At 38.4% G+C, this 26,631-nt stretch overlaps 1 protein-coding gene across 1 annotated transcript in view; it reads right to left on the reverse strand.

Annotated features, from left to right (window-relative positions):
- Positions 1-22,990, reverse strand: part of hdac1 (histone deacetylase 1) — a 69,295-nt gene extending 46,305 nt beyond the window's left edge. The window contains exon 1 of the mRNA XM_057354018.1: positions 22,281-22,990. The gene's annotated coding sequence lies outside the window, so the exon portion shown is untranslated. The remainder of the gene's footprint in view (positions 1-22,280) is intronic.
- Positions 22,991-26,631: the final 3,641 nt, after the last annotated feature.

A 26,631-nucleotide genomic window follows, 5' to 3' on the forward strand; every position in this document is an offset into this window, starting at 1 on the left:
CTAATAATAATGATTTATGGCAAAAAAATAAAACTCACTAAATATGGAGATACAAGGTTTCAGAAGGACAGCAGCGGCATGTTCCATACATAGAGTAGAAGTCAGAAATCAATCAGAAAGTTGAAACATAATAAAAACCCACAGCAGAAGTCAAAGAAAAATGAAAATTCTTGCATTTTTTTACTCTTTATGCCTGTCCAAACATGTTTTTATTTCTGCTGCAGAACACAAAAAAAGATATTCTGAAAAATGCCACGGTGGTTTTGTGTCCATACAATGTCAATGGGGTCCAGTGTTATGTGGTTTCCAACATTCTTTAAAAAAATATTTTTTGTGTTGTGCAGAAGAAAGAAACTGGTGCAGATTTGAAATGACATGAGGGTGAATAAATGATAAAGGAATTGATGTGTATTGGCATCACATAAATCTGTTCGCTACAATCTCTGAAGCTCTTAAATGGCACAACATCATCTTAAGACTCTTTGCTTTGAACAAATAGAAGAATAAAGCTTGCGTTTCTCTCTTAGCCAAGTTGGTACAGCATTGCCTGCTGTAATCCACCTAGAGACTGGTACTGCCAAAATGGGCGCTTTAAATAATACCAGTCATGCCCAACAAGTAGGTCTGACTGGGATTACGCAAATATTCACAACAGAAGAAGGGTCCTTTCTGAATACATAAATGACCAGCTTGATCAAAATCCCCTGGTGTTCTGCCCTGTGGCTACAAAGTCCGCAGACGTTAGGCATCTGATGGCTAAATATAAATAATAAATCTCCTGGACTGAGGGGAATTATATAACCATTATTGCAGAAAAAAAATCCAACAACATAAAACGTACTGACCCACATGAGGTACGATTAGCCTGGAAAAAATGAAATTTGTTTGGTAATATGACACAAAATGTGGAATGCGCGTTCAAGCTGATGTGATTTCAGGCTTTCTGGAGGAGGAAAAAGTAGGATGAGAAGAAAAAATGGGATTGTATTCAAACACATCCACTTCCTGTGGGACCGAGGGTGCCATGTGGTGTGAAAGCCAGCTGTCATGGTGAAGCTTCACTGGGCATGAATGAGAAAGGACACTTTTCCTCTCTCTCTCTCTCTCTCTCTCTCTGGCTTTCTTTCTCCTTCTTTCCTGCATTCCTCCTGACCTCTTGCCTTCTTTTCTGTCTCTCTATTTTCTTTTCTCTTCCCTTCTATATTTTTTCTCTCCATCCAGCCTTGGCTATCCCTAAGCCCACTATAATTTTGCTTGTTTGCCAGTTGTCTCCAGACCTTCTCTGGTTTTCGGGGGTTGGGGAGGGTCACGGACTCTGTTTATCCTTCTTAAACTTTCATTTCCCCAAAGCATCTCTGTGGCATACACACACACACACACAAATACACACATGCATATGCACAAACCCTCACACGGGCTGAACTTTTGACAGGCACAAAACACTGAATAATCACTAACTGAGCGAAAGTCTTGTGACCTGCTGAGGTCAACAGTTTCCATCCTGCAACATTTTCAAGAAGGGCATGACATGGCACAGTTAAACACCACAAATAAGTTTTATGACTAAAACAACATAAATATATAACTGGATTTTTCCAATGACATTTTATGATAGAAATGTTTGTTCTGGGCAGGGCATTACTAAACAAACACTGTTGTCTTTTGAGTGATTTTTAGCCCATTGCTATACAGAAGTACTTCTCAAATGGGGGTGGGGGGGTCTGGGTTTCCAAGATGGATTTTCAGTTTTCGTGGCATTTTATGACATATAAAATTTATCATACGTTTTGTGCAATCGAACCAGAGTTATTATCGTTTAGATTTTAGCTTTATTAATATTTTAAATTATCTTTTATTTTTATATTTTTAATTTTAGTTAAAGTTTTAGCAATTTTGGTATATGCTTTTGTCATTTTATAATTTATTGGTTTATTTTTAATGTTGCTATATACGATTTTAGTTTTAGTTTTTTATTATAATTTTACTGCTTTAAACTTACTTCAGTTTATTTTTGAAGCAACATTTCAAATTTTCCTTGAGATAAGTTCTTCCAATAATTTTTAGGTCAATATTTTATTTGATTTCAATGAACAGGAACGTGTTCAAAGTTTTAATTTTAGTAAACTAAAATAACCTTGAATCGAACATCAGAAAAATAAGACCACCAATCAAAAGAATTGATGCTCCAGCATTGTATAATTGAATATGTTTTTAGTTTAATTAAAATTCTAAATTTACTGTACACAGAGGGCCTTACAATGAAAAAGTTTGAGAACAACTGCTATCCGGACGCTAGTGTTTTCTGGCTTATGGGGTTACAGGAAAAATTAGAATGCTAAAAGCATGTTGACGAGGTCTTTGTTCATTTTTAGGTATCGTGTCTGTAACACAAATGATGTTGCACGTCTTACACACCAAAGTTGAATATTTGGGCTCAGGTTTGTTCAGTGTGTGAGCAATATTCACATTCATGCTAATAATAAGCCCCCTCCTTCTGAAATGTTGAGATTGAGTGCTGTAGGATGGGTGAAGAGCAGTGATTTGATGTAACTTTACCCTTTCAGCTCCAGTGGGCCTCTGGGTATCTTCTAGACCTGCGACAGCTGTCCACTCTCTCCCATATGCCACTTAGAGATGATGCATGTTGCCTTGAGTCCATCTCTCTCCTGTCCATGTCACGATGTCATTTTCTCAACCCTATGTGTACAATTCTCGCATTCTCTTGACGTGGAGTAAACTTTAATGTTGAGCTACGCTTTTAGAGGTGCACTATGTAATGTTGGTCACATGGCATTACTTCGGCACGATGCTGCCTTCATATGAAGACCACTGTCATATCATCCAAAGAAACATAACTGACAAAATAAAAACAATCAAATAGTGCAGCTTTAATGGCTTTGGAACTTTGAAATGACCTGCAGTGGATGCCAGCCAGTTTGTGTTGTGATACACACAATACAGAGGTCTGGCTGAGGAGAGGTTAGGCTGCGGTGAATGAATATGGCTATCAGAGAAAGCAGACGTAGATAATGATATAACACGATTCCTTTGCACCCTTCACTCTGTGGCTGGAGGGGTTTTTTCTCTCAGTAATCAGATCTTTAGATTACACTCAGAAGTGCGCTCATAAAGCACACACACACACAGGGCACTTCACACACTGATTCATAGTCTTGTCAACATGTCTCATCTGCTCAGATTTATCCCCGACATCACTCTCTGTCCCTGCCATTCACTCACTTAACAACACACACACACCTTTATGGAAAGAAGAAAGGATGGAAGGAAAGACAGAAGGAAGGACGGGCGACTCATATGTCACCAGTAAAACCAGAGATGCTACACTCTTAAGGAGAATTGGTGTGTGTGCATATGTGTCACAAATACTAGAAGCAGGAACACCACCACCTGCTCAACAGACTATTAGGGCCAAAGTCACAGTAAATCAACATTTGCTTTCTAGCCGTCTGCCTGCCCACTGAGGTACATCCATCTGACCCTCCAATCACAACTATTAAACATCAGGGCACAGTTTATCTCAAACCATTGTGCTATGGAACAAAAGTAACTTTTGATTTGGAATATTTTGATACCGGGGTGTAGCCAGAACCATTTTTTTAGAGGTGGCCAGGTAAGACCCAGTGATTTTATTAGGGTGACCAAAAAATCCTTAGAGACAGAAATTCTTTAACTTCTACTATAATTTACACCAATTCTTCATTACACATAGTTTGCTGGTCAAAAACATACACAAAGAACGTAAAGTAAACAATTTATTTGCAATGCTTTCATGTGCTAACATTATTTTAAAATAATTTGCTAGCTATCATTTGCAGTAAGTTAGCGTTTTTTATAGAAAATAAACATTGCAAACTTAAATACCCCAACTTAAACTTTCACGAAAATGTAATTAATGAATGAAATCCAGTTAAAAACAAGACTGATTTTACCGACCTGATCCTTCTGCTCGCGATGAACTTCCATGGTACACAGACAGTACACTGTCACAAAGCGGTTAGCAGCTGTTCAGCTATAGCTGTTCAGCTATTCAGACTGTTTGCGTCAGTGCGTCAGCGTATGACATCATATTAACGCGAGAGTAATGTTCTCGCATTACTTTCAGTGCATACACTAAATGAACTGCGCAGCACTTCGTAAACTCCGACACACATCCTAAAACCGCTTCGCACAACAGAGGTGGCCAGATAGGTGGCCATCCATCATTCAGGGGTAGCCGTGGTCACCCATGGCCACCATGTAGCTACGCCCCTGTTTGACACCCATGCACCCTACACTGTAAAAAAAATCTGTACATTGACAGTTAAATGACTGTATATTTTAACGGACATTTTCCATACAACACGTGTTACGGGTGTTTTTCCGTTTATATACATTTTCGAATTGCATTATGGGACTGTGATTGCGCCTCCGACAACTTTTGATGGTCATGGACGTATAAGCACAGCCGTAACACAACATTTTACCCAAGTTTTTCCACTGGTAAGTACTCTTAATAAAATATTAACACGACATTTCAATTAAACGACTGCTTTATTACCATTATTACTGAACCGTCCATGTAAAGTACAACAGTGAATTTCGTTGGATATTGTTAACAAGAACCGATGTTTTATCAAGTACAAACTGAACTATGAGTGATTATTTGTAATACTTATTGGTTTTTACTTGTTTTTGCCTTCTCCTCATCAGTAAATATGCTATCTGTTAATTTACAGTTTATTTGTCAGTATTTTTAACCTGCTTGGTGCGCGGGAAGTAACGTCCCATCCCCCGCTGCACTGTGTGACAGACACGGTGAACTTCATCTCCGCTCTGTGTGTAAAAGGTATGTTTTTAATGGAAATATAAACTTACTGTTTTCTTTGTACTGTACAATTAACAAGGGCTAGCATTCAAAGGTAGGTTAGTGATATTGTATAGTTTGGTTGACAGTTATCGTGGTGTATTTCAAATGAATTTACAATGAACGCTATTTTAAACTTAGCATCTGGCCGTCTGTGTTTCTGTTTGCATATTAATAACTTATTTTATATTATATATAACGTTATATGTATCTATACAGTAGACACTGTGTAACGCTATATGGGGAATATACACACATGTAAGGTTAATATACATCCAGACGGTTATAACAAAAAACCTGACAGGATGATGATCAGACATCGGCGCGAAGCGGGGGCGAGTGGGTTTTTTATGCGACAACAGTGTTGGGTGTAAATAGTTACTAAGTAATTAGTTACTGTAATTTAATTACTTTTCCCTTGAAAAAGTAAAGTAAGGGATTACTCTTATTTTTTCTGTAATTTAATTACAGTTACTTCTGATGTAATTAAACTAAATACTTTGTGTAATATGTGTGTGTGCAGAAGAGGAATTTACATCAAAATTCAAAGTCTAACTTTAAAATCTATGCTTTAATGTATAATTCTCACATTTGTAATTAATAATAATACTTTATGTAGTTTTATATTATTTATTTGAATTAATTAAAAGAGCCGTTTCATGTCTATCCTTGAATCACTTAACTCATCAAGGTTGATATAGGATATAGAAAGTAATTAGTAATAAGTAATTAAATACTTTTTGAAGAGAGTAACTTGTACAGTAATCTAATTACATTATCGAATGTGTAATTAGTAACTAGTAATTAATTACTTTTTCAGAGTAACTTACCCAACACTGTGCGACAACCACCGCAGGTAAGTTTACTTACTTTAGTAAGGTTACGGTTATCCCGCTTAGACTGATTTCACGCCACCGCCATGTTGAAATCGAAAGCGAGGCAGAGGTGGGAAGAAAATCGGAAAGACCGATATACTGAAGTGGTTTGTACAACCAACCTAAAATCTTAAATGTGACAATATAAGCATAGGATGCATGTCACACGAACTGTTTTACTTGACCACTTAGCCTACCATCACATACTAGTGACTGTTTAAACTGCCATAAACGGGTTTCATTCGCGCGCACATTTACTGTAACGTATTTTTTAAGTAAACGCATCATTTGTTTATTCATGTCACAGACACCCGATGGTAACGTTAGTCCAAACCACTGCAGTGTATCTGTCCTTACGGTTTTCTTCCCAACTCTGCCTCGTTTTCCATTTCAAAATGGCAGCGGAGTGAAATCAGTCTATTAGACAGCTACTTGCCATATCATGAGTGAGAACTTATTTTTCTTTCTACTCTCTTACTAATAGTTATTTTCTAAAGGAGAAGAGGAGACCACTACCAAAGACAGAAGACATGATCAGGATCAGCATTGAAGACTTGATGGCTACTGACACCAGACACACACACACACGCACACTTTCTGCATCCCTAACACACTCACACACACTTTCTGTATCTCTAACGCACACACACACACTTTCTGCATCTCTAACATTTTAAAGTTTATTAAATTTTTCCAAGCCAAGTAAGGTGATACATTTTTGTTGTGTTTAGAACAGGAGCCTGCAGCAAAAAAGGGCGCCAAGCAGTATAACATACCACCTAAACTCCTTCGATCCCTGTCAGACCTGAATGACTTTCAGAATCCTTGGAAGATTTAAAGGTAATTAAGCATATTTTTTTCATCATACTGCTTCTCTTTTGCCACCTATTGTTCCAAGTATTGTTGTCAAAAGTACCTACACTTTATTTGGTAAAATCTTATAGTGATAGTTCACCCAACAATGAAAATTCTGTCATCACCGAAGAGTGGCGGCACCACCCATTCACTTGAATGGGTGCCGCCACTCATACAATGCAAGTGAATGGGTGTCGCCACTGTTCGGTTACCAGCATTCTTCAAAATATCTCCTTTTGTGTTCTACGGAAGAAAGTCAGTCATACAGGTTTGAAATGACAAGAAGGTGAGTAAATGATGACAGAATTTTCATTTTTGGGTAAACTATTGACATGCAAGTAATCACAACAGTTGTAAGTTAAATGTTAGTTTGTATTATTAGTGATGTTTACTTTTTGTTTTACAGCCATATAAATACCAGTTATGGAGAGAAAGAAGACGAAAGACGTGGATGTGATATTGCAACATATCCTGCATGTTCATCAATGTAAAATGGAATTGTAACTATAGTAGTTGAAGGTTAAGTGTTTTTAACTTTTCATTTGGATGCCTTTTCAGTGGTTCAGTCCTGGTTTAGGTCTGGAATTACATTGCATCTCAAAGTTGACTGTTGAAGATGTTCCCAGTTTTCTTGCCATCTTGGAGTTAACTTGGTTTCTTGAAATGTATTTGTAATTTGCCCACTTGTCTTACACATGCACCTTAAAGTAAAATTTTACAGTATGTTTTTCTATTTTAGTCATTATTACTTATTTAGTGATTATTTGTAATTACAAATTATTTGTATTCATTAAAGAATCTGTTTTTATTACAAAGTTGTTGTTGTTTTTAATAATAATTCATATAATCATTGTAGGTACACAGTTCACTAACAATTCTTTACTGTTTCTTCACACTTACGTATACTGTAGAAAAAAGGGTTTTGTTTTACTGTAGGTAAACTATACATTAAGAGTATTTTTCCATTTTTTAATTACAGGGGAAAGACAGTGAGTGTTGGTATACCATTAAATGAGTAAAATTGCCCTGTTTATTTATTGTAGGTATACCATTAAAACACAGAAAATGTCCACTTTTCTACTATAGGTATACCATTAAAACACAGAAAATAACTGTTTTCTTAATATACAAAACTTTTAAATAATAGAAAATGTTTAGTTTTTTACAGTAGTTATACCATTAAAAACACAGAAAGTTTCTTGTTTTTTTACTGTGGGCACACTGTCAATTAACAGAAATTTTCCGTTTTTAATTACGGTAAAAAGTCTGTGTAATAAGCTGCCAGTACTTTTTCCTTTTTTTTACGGAATTTTTTTTTACAGTGTAGCACTACGGGTATCATACTATGTCATGCATTCTGTCTTCTTTACACTGTTAAATGTGCTGGCTTCTCATGTTTAACATGGTCAACTTGTTAAAAAATGAGTTGGACGTATGACGTAGTATTTCTGTGCTTGATACACTCCCCCCAGCACTCTAACTTGTTTCGGAAAGTTTTTTCTAATTCTGTATCCCTGTGTCGTCACAGGGATCCTATTCCTTTTATTTGCCAAAAGCATGGCAAGGCGAAGGCTAAAGAGCCCGCCCACGAGCCAACCGACGAGCGAGACCCGGTTACCATCAAGGTTATCTGCTCAAGCGCGGTCCCAGTGCTAAAAGATGCTGGACATGAACTGCACACGCGGTAAGTCAAACTAAGTCATACGTCTGTGTTTTGTTGGCAATCTGCGTGTATGTGCATAATGTACAAAACACGAAGAGATTAATGTCATGATGTGTTGCTTGCTCGTGCTGTAGTTCCGTCCCACTCCCCCACTAGTCCCACCTCTAGCAGCTTGTGTTTTTATCTCTCTTTTATACATTTGATCAAACTAAATACTCTTCAAAGATACGATGGATGCAATACTACTGCATGGCACTCAAGATTAATATGAGATTGGCAGAAACTGCCCGTGATACGCGAAATGGGCAAACAAGGACATGAAAGTGAGGGAGAAAAGGGATGATGGGATAAAGATTCAAAATGTGGTGAGCTAGTGCATTAACATTACAACAAATTCTTGTCTAAAATATTTTACAAGGTGGCTAATTCATATGAATTCAGAGGTTTTCGTACAATCTGCTTTCACCCCAGTGACAGTCTCTTTTAACATCAGCAAAATCAGACACAGAACCTTTCAGTAAATGTGACACAGCTAAAGTATTTATTTATTTGATTTACCGTTTTCTACATAAAATTCTTCATAAAGTAAATAACATTCTGTGAAAGCATTATGTTGATATCTTTAAAGGGGAGGTCTGATGGATTTTCACTCTTCTTTAAATTTAGTTAGCGGGTCGTATAGCTGTTTGAGCATAAACAACATCTGCCAAGTCGCAACGCTCAAACTTATCTTGAACAGAAATCACTCTAAAGACTACAGTACAATGAACGTTGATGCCGTTCATTGTACTGTTCATTGTACTGTTGGGTCTACAACAAACTTTTTCCTGGGTTTACATTGACCCTTCCTCCTGGAACACGGATAGGGTAATGGGCGGGACAAGTCAGAGCCAGTTTCGGAAGGAGGGACTTCATACAACCAGGAACTCAACAGCCTGTTTTCTGAGAATCGAGATAACGGTGTTAAACACAGGTGAAATATGTAATATATAAAGCATTTTTGAAAATCAAAACATGAACACCTATTGTTTAGGACAAACTTTCAGATCAAGTACCACCTTTAATAAAATTAGTTGTTCCACGTACCACCTATACCGCCATCGAAAACACATGAATAAACACTCAAATTAATAGCAGAGCTGTGAATCTTTACTTGCCTCATGATTAGATACACTTCATCCTCCAATTCTAATGTATTATTAATAATACAAACACGTTTTTATTTACAAGCTGTTTTCAAACTACAGAACATGTTTTTTTCTTTTTTTTTCAAGTTAGTCAGCAGTAATATTGTACACAAAACACTTTTCTGTAGTGCACTATAAACAGGGCTCTGTAAATTACTCTTATGGGGGATTTATTAGCTTTGTGGGACTTGCAGAAAGACTACAAACCTACAGTACATTAAAAACAAACAATGTGGAAAGATTATAAATATAAATATAAATAATATAAATATTTGTATATAACAAACACATATCTAAAGATTATAAATGGGGCAGGTGTGTTATAAGGTGGTGATTATAGGGTCTGTTTTAATAAGTCTGTCTCGTTTTATGTGCGCTTCATTGATTGAATCTTTTCGAGAGGCAGACGCGCATTGAATGAGCGCTTTACAGCAATAACAACTGCTTTAAACTGCGGTTCAAGTGCAGAAATACATACAAAGGTTAATTTACACGCAGCTCATCGTAAGAGAGAGTGAGATACGCACGAGCGTCTGTCTAATCCCGTCCTGCGTTTGAGCTGTCTGTCACGCGAGTTACATCGACCAATGATAAATAAACAATAATTTTTACAACTATATTAAAATTGCACATAGGCTACATGAGATGTATTCCATTTATCGATCATGTACTGTATAACATTTGAAATTGCATTTAAAACACAAAATGAATACAGTATATCGTTTTTAATTTCCTGTCGTGTCACGTACCACTAGGGGTCTCTCCGAGTACCACTACGGGTACGCGTACCACAGTTTGAGAACATCATAATAAAGACTTTGAAAAATAGACAAAATAGGACCCCTTTAATACTGACAGAGTAAGACGGTAAGAGGTTGAAACCAATACTTTGACAGCCAACTTTTGAAATTTGGACAAAATAATAAAAAAAATAGTCTGAGAGAGCATCTGGTGAACACTTTTTTTCTGAACGACCGTAGATGCACCAGAAAGGGTGAATAAAAAATATAGTGGATTCTTCCTCATAAATGGAGAAATTTTATTTTTACTATTTTTGATAATAAAACATGGTTTCGATAAAATGATTAATTTGAGCATTTAAAAGCATCAATTTCAGTATTATAAATGAAATTTTAAATACTGTATCTCAAAATATATCATAATCTACGTAATCACACACACGCACAACAATTTTTCGCCATTTCATAGTTATGACTACTTAAAATGCTTCTAATCGCATAATTATTCTAAAATATATATTTGATATAGTACTCTGTGCTCCGTTAAACATGTTTAAGCATTCTTAAATCCCTTTCACACATTTTCTCCATTAGTCAGTGCAGACAGCGTAAAAACACATTCAGAATGAGTCTATTGTCCAGAACTGGATTTGATAATAGCTACGGATCATAACCACTATTGTCTGAGCGTTGGTCCTTGCTCTTGGCTTTATTTGTTTGTCTGCACTGGTGCATTGTGATGTGAAGTAAAGGACGGTAGCCAAAATGTGTTTACTGCCTGCTGAATGAATGGCATGTGTCTCTGTGTCATTAGTCTTGCACAAACAAGCACTCTTGTCACACAACATGAACATGCACACACACATCATTAGCCTGTGCAATGTCACGTCCATGGTTATTAAACCTTTACTAGCCTCACGTACACACTGATAATCAACCTTGACCTTCTTTACACATTTTTTCCTGTCACTGACACATCAAACATTTCAGTCAGTGACATAAAATAAGATTGAAACTGAGACTCGGTTGTGATTGGACGAGCAGCGCTTGAAGATGGACTACAAAACACACTTGCGACCGACCACACATTATACATTACAGTGCCAAGGTGCTACGTTGCTTGGCAACTGCAAACAACCTACAGTTAGTGAACTGTATAAAATGGATAGTTCCGGTACTCTATGCTACTATTTATATTACTTGTATCGCCGTGCAGCACCAATAGCTGATCATTATTTATGTTGCATAGCAACGCTCTGTTGCAGTTCTACAGTTAAAATCCTTTGTAGCTTACTGCTTTATTGAATCCCACATGTGATGACCTGAGGAGAAGTTTTCTTTACTGCGTTTCCTGTTGAAACAGGAAGTTCAGGTGAGAGCTATCGTAGATAGTTTGCCCCAAAATGAAAATTCTGTCATCATTTACATTTACTCATTTAGTAGATGCTTTTATCCAAAGCGATTTACAGATGAGGGAAACAATGGAAGCAAATGGAACAACATAAGGACAACAAAAAGCATAAGTGCAATAAAAACAAACTGGTCTCATATAGCCTACCACAGTATACAGAGATACTATACAGAGTTACTTTCATTATTCTGCAGAACACAGAAGAAGAAATGTTTTATTGGTAACTAAACAACGGCGGTACCTATTCACTTCTATTGTATGGACACAAAACCAATGCAAGTCAATGGTACGCTGCTGTTCAGTTACTGTAGGAGTACACTAGCATAGAAATGGCATTAAAAGATTGCAAATCTCTAAACTCTAATTCTGATGTGTTCAAAATAAACACAATTTTATTGACACCCACGCTTCTGACTAATTCTCACTAGAGTACTCAGTTTTTCTGGGGGCTTTCCTTTGGGCCACTGTGTTTAGTGCTAAACCTTGTACTATGGTGTTTTGATACAGCTCTACTGAACACCATGAATGACAAGAACTGAAAGTAAATGTCAATCCATTCCTCTGACTGTGCTCTCCACAGCTCTTTTGTTAGAGCACTCATTCATTCATTCAGTCGGTGGCCTCCGCTTCTGAATTGGCACAGGTTCAACATATTGCAAAACTAAATAAATAAAGGAAATGGAAAAAATAGTGAGTTATTCACACTCGCTTTCAATTGACACCTTTTCGCTAGAGCAAATACAGGGAAGCCGCCACTTGAGCATTCTGCGTGCTTAACAAACGGGATTGCACCATCACGACTGCTTGTGATGAATAATCACCTCCGTATCCCCTGGGCTCCAGCTGTGAGTCTAACAGGAAGTGATGCATTTCCAAACAGGAAGCTGGCTTTCCCCCCTAAATAGCTCTTCAGTGTCTCACTCTTTCATTCATAAATCTGACACAGACATAATGAAGAAGGGTTCGCTCATGAATCATTTTAGGAGGCGACGGGACAGATATCGGTTGAGTCATTATGAAACGAGAGATTTTAGTTCTGGTTGAGTTTTGATTCCCCTGTTCAAACCAAACATGTTTTACTGTCCAATATTGTCACGCATTGCAACGGTTATAAACGTAAACACTTGAACAAGCATGCAGATAACTATTTTCAGCTTCTCTACTTGTTTACTCACTATAGACCAATTTGGATAACGTTGGTTTAACGCTGGTTCAATGTTGGTTCAACGCTGGCCTAGAAGAACTTCCTGTTTCAGTTTTTAACACTAGACAAACATTTAAACAAAATACAACCAACAGAACGTTTATTGCTGAAGCACAATGTTATACGAATATATGTAAGATTTAATTATGTGAGATTAAAAAATAAAAGGAAATCGGAAGTGCCTCTGGACCAGTGTTTTCATCTTGTGTAGTGGTGCATGTACATAAAAATGTTCAAACTGATATGAATTTCAAGTTTTATAGCATTAGGTGTGTTCACTGCACAAAATCTATTTATTATTTAGCACTAAAAATCAAGAGACGTGACGTGACCTAAGATATTAAAAATTCCGATAACATAATTTACAAAAAAAAAACAAGCAAAAATATCTGCCAACAATGGTGTAAGGAAAATAAACTTGAACTAAGTGCTTAATAAAAATGTTATTTTAGTTTATCTTGATTTAAGAATGTTTAGATATTTGTACTTCAAAACAAGACAAAATACTACGTAAGAAATTATTTTTTTCCAGTGAATTTCCCTTTTGCTTTAATGACAATATGCACTTGAACTGCCATGAACTCCACAAGTTTTTGCAAAACCCGATGATCCATGATATCCCAGCATGAATTGCGAATGTTCCAAGGAGCATCTCGTGCGCTTCAATACAAACACGGAAATCTTTTCTTTTGTATGTTAACATGGTCAGTCACATATCGGCTGATTTGATTTGTGGCCTAGAAATGTGCAGAACCATGTCATATCTTTGTTTTTTTGCCGTATTACTTGTACAGAAAGAGGATTTCGATTAAGAACATGATTGATGTTTTTGCCGTGTAAGCAACATGAAGCCACATTTTCGGACGGCAGCATCATCTGTGTGTGTTGGAATTGGAACAGTGGAGTGTGGACAGAGTTAAACTCTATGACCTGGGCAAAGACCCAGAACATCCTGACCCTGCCTCAACCTCCCTCTCTCTCTCTCGCTCTCTCTCTCTCTCACACACACACACACACACACGCACATATAGCGGATGTGAGTAGAGAGAAAGGAAAGCGAGGGAGCAGGGTCAGGAATGCGGCAGCATGGGAGTCTGGGAAAGGGGGAGGTGGTTTTCGAAGCACTTCCTGTGTTAGGAGGTAAGAATCCATCAACTATGAGACAGGAATGAGGGTCAGTGAGATAATAAACATACGCACATATACATACACATGCATACCATTACACGCATGAACTCTGTGAACCGCTGGGAGGATCAGGAATGCGTCATTGAAACTGGGCAGAATAAACAGCTTCCTTCTGTGGACAAACGCATATTTTTATGTAATTCGTTCTTAAAACACGCAGTCATTTTTCAGTCTGCTATGAAAAGACTACAAGAAATTTGGTGCAAATGTGTCTGGTCCAAGTGAACAAGAACAAAAACTGAGGGCATCGGGATACTTTTATGAACATAGTAATTCCAAACACTTGTGGACAGTTCAGACTAGTTTAGATTGACCGGCATCTCTGAATCTACTCATGCACGCCTTCTGTCTGGCTTCGGGGAAGTCCTCCATGACTTCTGGCTCAGCTGCAGGAGCCTATGGGAATACCCAAATACCCACAATCCCCGACCAGCCACACCAGCATCGCCAGCTGCCAGCATCTCTCATCTAACACACACACATCTGCCAGTCTGAACGACCGTCAAAAAGTAACATACAGACAGCATATGAGAAACTAAAAGAGTTAACTAGAAATGTGAGTATTTGCTCCTGTAAAACGTACAATCGCAATGTTAAATTGTTCTGAGACGTTGGCCACGAAATTGGTTGCTAAGGTGGTTGCTAAGGGATTTTTATCACAATGCTGTGTGGTTGCTAGGTAAGCGTTCTTTGTGGTCCCATGAATTAGGGCAGCGCAATTATTATAGTTTTGCTTTTAGTTTTGTTAATATTTTGCCGTTTAACTTTTCATGTTAATTTGTTTATTTTTTAGCAATTTATGTGCTTTTGACATTTTATAATTTTTTTGCTCATTTGTATGCTAATAAAAGTTTCATAAAATTTTGCTTCAGGATTATTTTAGTTTCTATTTATTTTCCGGTAATAAATTGAGTGTATCAACTTAAACTTATTTCAGTTTATTGAGGTAACATTTCTAATTGTTGTTTAGTTTAGCCGATTTTAACTAACAGAAATGTTTTTAAAGCTTTAGTTTTATCTTGGGCAACTGTTCCCAAATGTTTTCATTTGAAGAGCCACACGATCTGGTATAATCTTTTCAAGCGTTTTCCAAGTGCAGACATCTGAAAACACTTACATCCATGTACACTGTACTCTGCATGAGTAAAACACAAGATGATTCAACCCGTGTCATTTCTGTCGTGCTTTTCTTTACTTTCTGTCGTATTATTATGACACGGCAATGAGTTTTCAGAGAGCATTTTCAAAAAGCTCAATTTTTGTTGCCAAAAACGCTGTCTCGGTGTGCACAGAAGGCCAAAAGCAAGAGAAAACGATGCATTTTCCAACAAAAACATATCAGTGTGGACACAGGGCCTTATGGGTTGCATGTCTGTCGATATTACAAACAGTGTGAGATGAACATGCTGGATTTGCAATACATATGGCTAGAGGCTTTAAAAAGTTTAAAAACTGATGTCTGCCTTAGTAAGGATGACTAATAAAGAGTAAAGATCTGCTGCTGTAATACAGGTACAACACTGAGCTGTTTCAAGAACGTTCCAAACAGGAAAGGGAACAGTAATAAAATCCTTTCATATGCTTGAGCAAGGCACTTAACCCATGTTTGATCCATGCAATCGCGGTATTGCGGATGACTTTGTAGGAAAAAGGCATCTTCTGAACGTTAAGTAACTATAGAGAGAAATAAATCAATTGATGGCACACTTCAGCGCAGCCGACTCTTCACAGGGTGATTTTACTAGGGTAGATTCATTGCAGCGAGCTGCAGAATTTATTTCACAGCAATTAAATCTCAGTGATATTTCCAGTCCATAATCTTCATTCCCCTCTGAGGAAAAGGAAGGACCTTCATCTGTCACATTCTAACGTGAAGCGGCGATCTAACGCTGACCACTCTCGGAGGAAATTGAGTTTCTTGATTATCGATTAAGGTTTACCGAATAAAGGCGGTTTTATTCTGGACCATTAAGCAGCTTGCGGCGTGCCTGTGGACAGCTGTGACCTTGCGCAAACGCCCTCGAAAACTCCACAACAAAACGGGCAAAAGAACTCTGAATATTCATTATATCACAGTTGAACTGTGATACGATGTAATGCTTCCTGCTGGGTACGACTATTAATAGACCTATGAAAAGAATGGTCGTTTTAAGACACAAATCATATGTACACGGAAAGGTCACATGGAGTGTCTCATGAGAAAGTTGTTCAGTAAATATTAACACTCTTGTGTGCGTCTGTTTACAAATACACAATATACAGTTGTGCTCATACAGTTATATACATCTTGCAGAATCTCTTTGATGTTGTTTATGATTAAAAAAGAGTGTGCTTAGTCTGCACCAAGACGTTGCATAACGGACATTTACTAATCATTTAACTAATCATAATCACTAATCTTGCACAAATTATCTTGAAATTTATCTTTGTTAAAGTTTACAAATCCTTGTTTTTTTTAAAGTGGTGTGTTTTTTAGAACATTAATCACTGCTTGCAGCTTTATGTGGTGTTTGTGTACCTCAGCTGTCCACAGTGGCAAATCTGAATCTCAGCATCACCGAGACACCGTGCAGAGCATCAAGGACACCTCAAGGTACATTCAAGAGCCTCAGATATCCCATTTATGCACTCTATAACATCAGTATATATTTCAAGTGCTATGAAAGCTGGTGAATAGAAGGAACCGTCACTGTTAATGGGCCATTCTGTGCAAAAGGTAACCTTACCACGAAAATATACACATTTAAGCTTGAAGAGCTCAGATGTCAGTATTTGGTGGTTTCAATACCCATGTGAGGTCTCTTTTAAAGTTTTTAAAGCTTTTTTTACTTTTAAAGCATGATTTACCACAGTGAGGTAAGTGCTGCTTTCAGATCTGTCACATATATAACAGTCCATATTTCTCATAAATGGGCACATGAAAATTAAAATACACCAACTATTTTATGTTCTAAGAGCCATCTCTTCTCCATTTGTTACACGTTGTTTCTGATTTGCACATTTTAATTCACAGAAATCCTACAAAGTATGTCGTCTCTCAAAAACTAAGTCTCCAGCCAGCCTCAAAACCAGGGTAGAAAATAGCCTATTACTTATTGATTTTGATGTTTTCGAATGTAAAAACCACGCGAACGTCATAAGTAGGCATCAGTCAATAGTATAAAACAATAAAAACGGCCAGTTCACTGCACCTTTAACATTTAGACCATTTTGGAACAACTCGAGGGTGAGCAAATGATGACAGAATTTTCACTTTCGGTCGAACTGTCCCTTTAATATTTCTCTAAAATTTCCTGCGGCTCAGTGGTTAGAGCATGGCGCTAGCAACGCCAAGGTCATGGTTTCGATCCCAGGGATTGTACATACTTAAAAAAACAAATGTATAGTACAATGCAAGGTAAGTCGTAAAAGCGTCTGCCAAATGCATAAATGTAAATCTTAATATCAAATATGTCACATAGGGGTGTCCAAAGTCAGTCCTGGAGGGCCGGTGTCCTGCAAAGTTTAGCTTCAACCCTAATCAAACACACCTGAACAGCTAATCAAGGTCTCACAAAGCAGACTAGAAACTTCCAAACAGGTGTGTTGAGCCAAGTTGGAGCTAAACTCTGCAGGACAGTGGCCCTCCAGGACCGACATTGGACACCCCCTGCAGATTCTACTAGAGGTATGTAGACGTACTGAGCAGAACTGTATCGCCTTTATGCATAACACATGACAACACAGACAGACTAGCCACAAGCTTTGTGGACGCCGACACGAAATTCTGCGTCTGCCCTTGTCTCTCCCGTCTGGACGCAAGCACATGGGCGCATGTCGCGATTAGATTCAGAGACGGTGTCAGAGACCCTGAGTTTGATAAATGAGGTACATAGTCCTCAGTTCCTGTAGGGTAAACAGGATAAAATACAACAGGTTCAGCCCTCTCTGCTGGGGAATAGTCAGGGTCATCTATAGCCAGACTTACACACACACACGCACACACACGCATGGCTTTGGTTGACTATCCCCGTTGGGACAGTCCATAGGCGTAATGTTTTTATACTGTACAAACTGTATATTCTATCCCCTATCCCTAACCCTATCCCTAAACCTAAAGATCATAGAAAACTTTTTGCATTTTTAGATTTGAAAAAAATATTGTTCTGTACAATTTATTCGCTTTTTTGCCCCTGGGGACCTCAATTTTGGTCCCCACGGTGACACGAGTCCCCATGTGTTGGTGTGTATTCAGGTTTAGGTCCCCACCGGGATATACAAACATGAACACACACGCACACACACACACACACACACACACGCACACGCACACCCCCACACACGCACACACACACACACACACACATCTGTAGATGTTAAATAATGTGTGACAGATATCTCTTAAATAAATGAATGAATTATTGAAGCATTTATATCTAGGTTTTAATATAACACACATGGTCTCTTGCTCTTTCACTGCCTCGGTAACAAAACACGATTGGGTTTCCGAATTACGTTTCACCTGATCTGTTCCTCTGGCCTTGCTTAAATACAGCAGGCTAAAGCTTACACACTTTTATACACATATATATACACACAGACAGACAGATAGACATATTCGAATTTGATGGAGTACAGTATATAAAGGAGCTCTAGCTCTCTTCGGCTTGTCATCTGCTCCGTTCCAACAGCAAGCATGAAACACAGTTTTCCAGCTGTGCATGATTCCCAAGATCTCAAACACAACAGCCTTCTGTGGCACATTGAGACACGAGCTTCTGTGCATGTATGATTTTTTATTTATAGATATTGTTTTGTCCAAAACAAAACCCCAAAATGATTTCCAACGTGTCATTGTCACAAACTGTAATCTATTAATTTGTGTTTACTGACACGAATTTCCCCCTTTTTTTCGTGTCAGTCAGCACGACTTTTAACTAATGTATTTTATTATGCGATATCTTTTATATGTATAAACGCGATCTGATGGGAATTCATACCTATTTTACAAGGTGGCTCATTCGTGTGAATTCCTATTTCCTACGATCTCATTGTTTTGTTATGATTTGACTTTTCCCCTGTGACGTTAGGTTTAGGGGCGGGGTTAGGGGAGCCATTTATCGTTGTTTTGCCAACTCGCGTTTTTAGCAAAATTAGCCTATGCGGTTGTGATTTTAGGATTTGGGGTGAAGTAAGGTATTGGTTAGCCACATCCTAAAATATGTACGACATCTTTTGATATCAGGTTATAAATATATAAATGTAAATACACAGGCAGTCTGTGTACTGGAAGTCGTGCTGAGTGACACGAAAAGGAAGTCGTGCTGAGTGACATTAAAAAAAGTTAGTGCTCACTGACACGCAAAAAAATGGGGATATTTGTGTCCATGAACACGAATGAATAGATTCCAAAGTTCGTGACAATGACACAAATTCCCGTGAGACTGGGTTGTGTGTACAGTCTGTTTATAAAGAGAATGAAACTGAAAACTTCCCATGTATGCAAGTGTATGCATGTGTGTGTGTGTGTGCGTGTGTGCGTGTGTGTGTGTGTGTGTGTGTGTGTGTGTGTGTGTGTGTGTGTGCGTGTGTGTGTTAGAAAGACTTCTGTGTGTGTCCAGACAGATGGGCCCGGGTGCAGCTGTCGATCCAGACTGGTCAACGCAGGACATTTAATGAACCTGTAGTTAAAAACACAGGCCAACATGCAGCTTCCATTGTCCTCGAGTCAACCATCTGAAACATGCTGCTGTCTTCACCAGTGTCTCCTCAACACGACCACAGTTATTCTGCGTGCATGAGTTTCCCTTCTGCACAACACCGCCCAACATCACCGCCCATTCCTCAACTACACAAACAGCCAAAATCATCTGTGAAGTTCATGTTAAAACCACAACAACACGCATAAACATATCACAGAAACCACTGGAACAGTATATATGTACATGCATGTGTGTCTGTGTGCGCTTTTGGCAAAGCGAGTGATTAGTTTACAGTGGCTGGAGCTCAGAGAAGAAGGTCATCCATCATTCCACAGACAAAAGTGTCAAGTACACTGCACAACAGGAGAGAGAGAGAGGGAAAGAGAGAGCGAGTGAGAAAGAAAGCGAGAGGGAAAGAGAGAGGGAGCGATTGAAGATTATGCAACATAAGGACAGACAGATGGAAATTTGAATGATGGATGCAGAGAAATAGAGAGAGGGCAAGATATTCCTGAGTTAGCTAAGAAATACATATGAATAAGCCAAGAGTAGATGAGAGAAAGAGAGAGAGACTCAACTGGGCCTCAGAGGATATCAGCGAGAGAGGGCAGAAGGAATAATTTAAAGGATAATAATGTTAAGTTGGATGAGATACAGGAGAAAATGGAAGGGGGTAAAAAGTAAGAAATGGGTGTTTCTTTAACTGCAGACACTTTTATGTTCCTTTCATGTTTTACTACCAACTCATATTTTTTCGGTATCCGAAGGTCACATCTTAAAACTTTTTCCCTAGTTTTATTTATTTATGCCTTTATTTTTGTTTTTTGCTTACCGGGGCTTAAGCCCAGGGCCCGTCACTGCAAGGGGCCTTTACACGAACAAATATTTTTTTTAACAACGTGTTTATTAAAATAATTATCTTCGTCTCTGAGTTGTGACGCGCAGCCAGCGATGCAGTAGGTCGTGTGAAAAAAAGTGCTGGCTCCAGGAGCAACCCAAACTGCGAAAAGAGTGGAGGTCATTGGTGGATGCGGACATCCTTAGCATGGCAATCATCCCATAGGTTTATAAGCAAGTCATTCAAAAATGAAAGACATTTGATTGGTAAGATCAGACTGATCAGATTTCCAATGATTATGCGTCAAATTTACATTTCATTATCTTCACCGTGGGAATGATTATGCTGGAAAGTTGAAGAACTGCTAAAATCTGCTCAAATGTCGGGTTTTCCCAAAACATGTGAGAGTGGGGAGGAGTTACTTAATACAATTCCAAAGTTATCAGGATATTTTACAAAAGCTGATGAGGACGGAGTTGACCGGGCCCATGAAGGGTCATCCTGCTCGACAATTTTAGGTTAGTTTGGTTGTTAACTTAATGCATTCTACTTCTGTGTTTAAACAAACTCCATTTTATATATATTCACTATAAATAAGCCAAATTGACAGGTTAGTGTCTTAATGAAGTGGCTATATGCGTCGATTTTTTGCGTGCTTTTTAACGCAGATGGCCATTTTGAAGCGCATTTAACTGTTTCTGGAGCTATTGAGACTGAGCAAGAAGGTACCGTTTCGGTTGAGGCTAATGAACCTGAACTCAGATCGCCTTCTGCAGTAAGGTTTTGTCATGACTCATGTTGATCTCTTTGTGTAACTCGTAATTATTTTATCTTGCCATGTAGTTCGTACGGCAACTGTTTTGTTATAAAAAGTGCTTCTCGAGACACTCGCATTCTGCGTTGTGCCTTTAAAAGACATTCCTGAGCACTGAATCTCGCATTTTTAAGCGCAGAGACGTGTTCCACGTTGTATGGGGGGCCTGTGGTAATTCATAGCCCCCGGGGCCCATGGAGGTCTTAATACGGCCCTGGGTCTGAGAGAAGAGGATGCAGGGGATAGGGCTAGATGGAGGCAGATGATTCGCTGTGGCGACCCCTGAACGGAACAGCCGAAAGGAAAAGAAGAAGAAAATGTATTTTTGTGAAACTATAATAATAATAATAATAACATAAAATTATTATTATCTTTCATTAAATATGATTTCAATTTCAATTAGATTGAAAAACTAAACGCATTGTGTTATTAGTGTACAAACAGATATTGCAGATCATTTTCGCACAATAAATATCTGTTTTAAATTACATAAATAGATTTTATATGTTTTTATAAAAAAATAATACATAAATATGTTTTATCTGTTTTAAATTAAATAAATAAATACATTAATTATCAGTATTAATATATATATTTATATTAATAATGTTATTATTTTTAATTAAATATTTCAATCTTAATTTTAAAATGTAAAAACTAGTTTGGTGGATACAATGGACCAACTAAGGCATTGTGTTATTTGTGTACAAACATATTGCAGATCATTTTCACACAATAAATATCTTAATTGTTTATGTTTATATTTGCATTATATTTCACTTCCCGACAAAACTGTAAAAATACATTGTATTTTCAGTATATATGAGACTCTGTATTTGCAATTGCATATAGACAAATTAAATAAAGCAAGCGTACATTTTAGAATGAAATGCCCCAAAACAGAAACAGTTTCAAACATTTTACCTCACATAAAAGAAAAGAGAAACAGCTAGAACTTGCCAGGAGGTGGGCCGGGTCGGCCAGCAGCGGGTGGTCGGATGGAGGGGGCATTAACCCGACAGAGCCGGTCCTGCCAATCCAACCCTCCGTCACAGCTGTCCCGCCTGGCGTCATGCCACACTCAGACAGAAAAGACAGAAAAAAGAGGGCAAAAGCGAGAAAACAGGCAGAACAAAAGTGCTCGAAACATTATGCCATCGTCAGTCATTGTATCACAGGGGGCAAGGCACTGGAGAAACAACAGAGGCTAATCTTTCCAGGCATATGGACGCTAGCTGGACAGACAGAGGGACACAGTTACAATAAAAGACAGGCCGATGGAGAAACAAAGACATGAGAGAGAGCGAAAACAACAGACAGATTCAAATCTGGCCAGCTGGTCAGTGTGTGTCGGGTGAATATGTTTACTTAGATACAAAATGGACTTTTAGGGCGACGACAATAGGGTGAGAGTCTAAACACTCCGGGATAATCCGTATTGACTGAGCACTAGCAGAGAAACTTAGCTGAGTGGCGCAAGGCGCTTATATGCTTAATGGGTGATCTTGTTACATACACACAAAAAGGCAGGAAGCCTGATTGCCGGGGGTTGTGAAGGAGCAAGATTTTGACGTGACCCTAATCACCCGCGTCAAATCTGGCGTGCGGGCATTACTGTTATAATAACTCATACGTTAGCGCGGGGATTTCATCAAACCCCAAACCCTTTTCAGTACGTAACTCTTACTGTACTGTTTGTGCCCTGGACATGGTTGATATATATTCCATTGTGAACTGTTGAAATGCTTCTATTTTTTTCTATGCCACAAGGTATAAGAAATCAGATAAGCTTATGTCCTTAATATAATTGGAGTACTTTGGCAACCCAGAACACTGTAGAAACTACCTATCAATACAATAGCAACCACCCAGAATACCCTAGATATCACATAGCAACGTGCATTCATATTGCATCGCTCTGGCAACCATCCACATCTTCTTAGCGTCCCGGTGGGTGGTTCAGAAAATGTTTAATTGGTAGTTCTGCAATTGTTGCATGTATGACTGAAGAATTGCACGTTTCTAAAGAATCTTAATCAGATTCATTCCCCCTCCGCTGTACCACAATGCATCATGTCTCAGACCTTTGAAGTGACTCTTGACTTTTTCCCTCCAAGGCTGATTAATATGCATCTGGAGTAACAAACCAACAAACACGCGCGCCTGCAGTGACTGCCTCTTGTTTGTCCATTGTCATTGTTTGTTTGTGTCTTTTTACTCCTTTAGTTTGCGCAAACCAAAGCCCCATCTGCTGGATCATCAACACGCTTGAGTATTTTAATTCATATCTTCAGACACCATCTGCCCTACACCCTCTTCCCTCCAACACGCACAACCGCGCACACACATCCTAAATATGATCCCACCCCAGCGAGCATCACCTGTTTCCTCGGTTTAGGGTTGGATACTTGTTACACTAACATCTGTCACTCTTTAAACTGCAGCTCGCAATGCGGCACTCTGACGTCAAAGCATCCAGTCCTGAGCGATGAGGAAAAAGTTTGCCAGGAACTCTGGAAGTCCTTTTCTGCGTGTTCTTTTCTTCTGCATTACTTCGATAAATTAACATAGTGTAAATGTTAAAATATATGTAAACACATAACACCACAGAAACTACTTTCATTTTGTTTTCTTTTCAATATATCACAAACAAATGTTAGTGTTTTGTTTTCAGCTGCGGTTCGTAACTTTTTGGGTTAAAAATAAGTTATTGAGCAAGGACATTAAACAAATGGGTAATATTCACAACAGTGAAATTATATGAAACTAACAAAAATTCTATTCATATGATGATTTTTAAGTTGAGCTGTTGGGTACAAAACATTTTTTGGAAACATTTAGCTATTTTGCAATTTTTTAAGCCCATGCAAATTTACATGAGGTAACCTGCAATTTTATTTTTAAACAGAGGTGGCGATACAGAGGCAAATATTATGGATTGCAGCTTTAAATTACTTTTTCTAAGTTGTTTTAAGTTGTTTCTTTCTAAATATTTGTATCTAATAAAATTTAGCTAACTGTGATAGTGACGCCAAATTGTCGCCTTGGAATTATAAGTTATATTGCTTATAACTTATTTACATTATATCGTCGCTGTCGGGTGGAATCCTCGTATCTCCAAAACCATTATTTTTCAGGACTTTAAAAAAACTGCATATTTTTTGAGTTATTAAACATTGTATCGTTAAAGTTGGTATTATACCTTATATTGCTATCATATACTGTTGTGTACCAACATTAACACAACATTTCCCCAATACCATGTTTAATCGGAGATACAAGGTTTATAACTTGGGAGCAGGGAGATACGAGATTACGCTGTCATTGATAAGAATGGTACGGACACAGACGTCGCTGCTGCCAGCAGTGTTCATCAAAGTCTGCGGTCGCGTTGAGCCTTTTGACAAGAGACGAGGCTTTAAGAGCTAATGAAAGCTAATGATTGTGGTTACATAGATCTTCCTAAACTCTATTTTAAACGTTAGAGCTATGAGTGATGCAATACCAAAATAAAACGTTAAACAGGCTGTCTAATATAGGCGGAAATTAATCTGCACGCAAATAAAGTTGGCGGTCGCGTTGAGCCACTTGACAAGAGAAAAAGCTTCAATCGTTAACCAAAGCTAACGACTGTGGTTACATGCATCTTCCTAAACTCTATTTTAAAGGTTTAAGAACTATAAGTGATGTAATACAAAAAACGACGAGCTCACTAGGCTGTCTAATAGGCTGAAATTAGCCGAATCTGCTCACAAACTTACCTTTGTGGCTCACAGGCTTCCTTCTGCACCGAAGCATTACAGCTATCGATTTTTAACAAAACAGGCCTACTCAAATGTATCTAACCTAACTATTTTCACTCGTTATTGTCTAAAAAACTTTCAATCAGGAGACGTAATGCCGAGAAGCTCCCGCGGAGTGAAGAAGAGGTGGAGTTACGAGACTTCTCAGACAGTTGAAGTGTCCAATGGAGTTAAGAGATTTGCTCTCAAGCTATTTTCAACACTTTAGATTGGTTAATAATTTGTAAAAATAACAGACCCACATGGGGACTGACCAATAGCGTCGATCTGTGAAAAAATATGAAATTGACCAAATTTGGACATAGGAGGTTTCCGCCCGACAGCGACGATATCATGGTTTTTACGTTGTGTACATTTTGGGACTTTTTTAGAAAGCAAAAAGGTTTTATCTTGTCAAATGAAATGCAAAAACTCAGATAGAACTTTATAATTCCAAGGCGATGAAATAACAAACTGCACTGGGCTATAGACAACCTCAAAGGAAAAAAATCAGAATTTGATTTCCCTGGTAAGTCATTCTGTAATTCACACTTGTAAAACAAACCACCAATTTTCCGAAAAACATTAAGAAATGGGTTTCTAACTCTTAAAATAACCTGACAGGGACTGTATTCTCTCCTCAGTTAGCGTAGCATGCTAGTTCTACTGCAGAGCAGACCTCATATACTTAATTAGCCATCTCTGCCCGGCTGCCACCCTCAGGTACCATAATCATATCAGTCTGACAGGATTTCATTAAGAATCAATCTACTGAAAAAACACTTAAACTGCATCCAGTGTGCTCTCGCGGGCACCGTCTGGAACCACTAACACCGCCACAGACATAACATCCTCTGCTGACTGCCTGACACGACAGAGGCGAAGTTCAAACGTTGGTCGCTCGTACCGTGGGAGGCGATGAGAGGCAGCGTGGCTTTATGTGGTGCGACGTGCCGTTGGTACCGGGCTGATTTTATAGCAGTGCTTATAAGAGGTTGTACATAGCTCTCTCGCCCATTCAGTCGTAGGTAATGATGAGACTCATTACAGTTCAGCAACACACTCCATTTGCTTCTCGTATCTGCCAAAGTGCCTGATTATACGGAGCAACACAAAATAGAAGAGCAGAGAATAAGTGTTAGAATGAGAGGATGAGAGGCATTTTTTGGTGATGAGCTCTTGTCAAAGACTTGTGAATGTAACCTGAGGCCCAGAGCCTGAAGCACTTGGCTCTGGTAGAACACACACATATGACACACAACCCTCTCTTAGCCATCTGGAGCATGAGCTGTGACCCAGCTTTCACTCAGCATGGAGGCCATAGGACACCCAGTCACACATGCACATATGTGCCATCTTTCTTACTTTCCTTCTTCCCTTCCCCACTTCTTTCCCATGTTTTCTGTTCCCTTCCGCATTATTGTCAAATGTTTTCCTCCTCGTCGCTTCTTTCCTTCTCTTTCCCATTTGACTCTTATGTTTCCCTTCTCTTACCGATTCTTCACTTCCTAACATCTTTCCCATGTTTT

This window comes from Triplophysa rosa, linkage group LG16 (genome assembly GCF_024868665.1).
Source record: "Triplophysa rosa linkage group LG16, Trosa_1v2, whole genome shotgun sequence".
In the NCBI taxonomy this organism is placed as follows: Eukaryota; Metazoa; Chordata; class Actinopteri; order Cypriniformes; family Nemacheilidae; genus Triplophysa; species Triplophysa rosa.